The sequence below is a fragment of the Rutidosis leptorrhynchoides genome, chromosome 1, assembly GCF_046630445.1.
Source record: "Rutidosis leptorrhynchoides isolate AG116_Rl617_1_P2 chromosome 1, CSIRO_AGI_Rlap_v1, whole genome shotgun sequence".
NCBI lineage: Eukaryota > Viridiplantae > Streptophyta > Magnoliopsida > Asterales > Asteraceae > Rutidosis > Rutidosis leptorrhynchoides.
Window position 1 is genome coordinate 170,505,065 of NC_092333.1, and position 2,506 is coordinate 170,507,570.

Consider the following 2,506-nt stretch of genomic DNA (forward strand, 5'->3'; position numbering starts at 1 on the left):
CAGAGCGTTCGAAGATGAGGAAGAGAAGATCGACGCGTTTGTGAAAGGGTTACCGGAGAGAATCCAAGAAGATATAAGTTCACATGAGCCTGCCTCCATACAAAAGTCATGTAGAATGGCTCACAAACTAGTGAACCAGATTAAGGAAAGAATTAAAGAACAGGCGGCCGAAGAGGCCAACGTGAAGTTAGTCAAAAGAAAGTGGGAGGAAAACGGTGATAAGAGTCACCAGAACAACAACAACTATCCCAACAATCGCAACATCAATCGCAACTACAACAAACGGCACAACAACAATAACAACAACTACAACAATCATCTCAACAACAATAACAACTGAAACAACAACAACAATCAGAAGCAGCTATGCCAAAGGTGTGAAAAGTATCACTCGGGGTTCTGCACCAAATTTTGCAACAAGTGTAAAAGAAATGGTCATAGCGCGGCGAAGTGTGAGGTCTACGGACCAGGGGTTAATAGAATGAAAGGAACAAATGGTGTCGGAACGAGTAATGGCAGAGCAAGTAGTGTCGGAGCAAGTTATGCCAATGTAGTTTGTTATAAATGTGGAAAACCGGGCCACATTATTAGAAATTGCCCGAACCAGGAGAACATGAATGGACAAGGCCGCGAAAGAGTTTTCAATATTAATGCGGCAGAGGCACAGGAAGACCCAGAGCTTGTTACAGGTACGTTTCTTATTGACAATAAATCTGCTTACGTTTTATTTGATTCGGGTGCGGATAGAAGCTATATGAGTAGAGATTTTTGTGCTAAATTAAGTTGTCCATTGACGCCGTTGGATAGTAAATTTTTACTCGAATTAGCAAACGGTAAATTAAATTCGGTAGATTATATATGTCGGAATCGAGAAATTAAACTGGGTAGCGAAATATTTAAGATTGATTTGATACCAGTAGAGTTAGGGAGTTTTGATGTAATAGTTGGCATGGACTGGATGAAGGAGATGAAAGCAGAGATCGTATGTTACAAAAATGTAATTCGCATTTTACGAGAAGAAGGAGAACCCTTAATGGTGTATGGAGAAAAGGGCAACACGAAGCTACATCTTATTAGTAATTTGAAAGCACAAAAACTAATAAGAAAAGGTTGCTATGCTGTTCTAGCACACGTCGAGAAAGTACAAACTGAAGAAAAGAGCATCAATGATGTTCCCGTCGCAAAAGAATTTCCCGATGTATTTCTGAAAGAATTACCGGGACTACCTCCATATCGATCTGTTGAATTTCAAATAGATCTTGTACCAGGATCTGCACCAATAGCTCGTGCTCCTTACAGACTCGCACCCAGCGAGATGAAAGAACTGTAAAGCCAACTGCAAGAACTATTAGAACATGGTTTCATTCGACCAAGCACATCACCATGGGGAGCTCCTGTTTTGTTTGTCAAGAAGAAGGATTGTACATTTAGGTTGTGTATTGACTACAGAGAGTTGAATAAACTTACCATCAAAAACCGTTATCCACTGCCGAGAATTGATGACTTATTTGATCAACTACAAGGCTCATCGGTTTATTCGAAAATCGATTTACGTTCTGGATATCATCAAATGCGAGTAAAGGATGATGATATTCCAAAAACTACTTTTAGGACGCGTTATCGTCATTACGAGTTTATGGTTATGCCGTTTGGATTGACTAACGCACCAGCTGTGTTCATGGACCTTATGAACCGAGTGTGTGGGCCATATCTTGACAAGTTTGTCATTGTTTTCATCGATGACATACTTATTTACTCAAAGAATGATCAAGAGCACGAAGAATATTTGAGAAAAGTGCTAGAAGTATTGAGGAAAGAAAAACTGTACGCTAAGTTTTCAAAGTGTGCATTTTGGTTGGAAGAAGTTCAATTCCTCGATCACATACTTAACAAAGAAGGTATCCAGGTGGACCCAGCAAAGATCAAAACCGTTGAAAAGTGGGAAACCCCAAAAACTCCGAAGCATATACGTCAATTTTTAGGATTGGCTGGTTACTACAGAAGATTCATCCAAGATTTCTCCAAAATAGCAAAACCCTTGACTGCATTAACGCATAAAGGGAAGAAATTTGAATGGAAGGATGAACAAGAGAAGGTGAAAGGACCCGTTCATATACATTATAAACGATTCACAATAGTTGATTACATTGCGAGGTATTTGACCTCTATATGATACATTTTACAAACATTGCATTCGTTTTTAAAAGACAATCTTTCTTTACATCAAAAATTGACAGGCATGCATACCATTTCATAATATCCACTATCCAACTATAAATTGATTTAATAATAATCTTTGATGAACTCAATGACTCGAATGCAACGTTCTTCGAAATATGCTATGAAAGACTCCAAGTAATATCTTTAAAATGAGCAAATGCACAGCGGAAGATTTCTTTAACACCTGAGAATAAACATGCTTTAAAGTGTCAACCAAAAGGTTGGTGAGTTCATTAGTTTATCATAATCATTTATTTCCATCATTTTAATAGACCACAAGAATTTC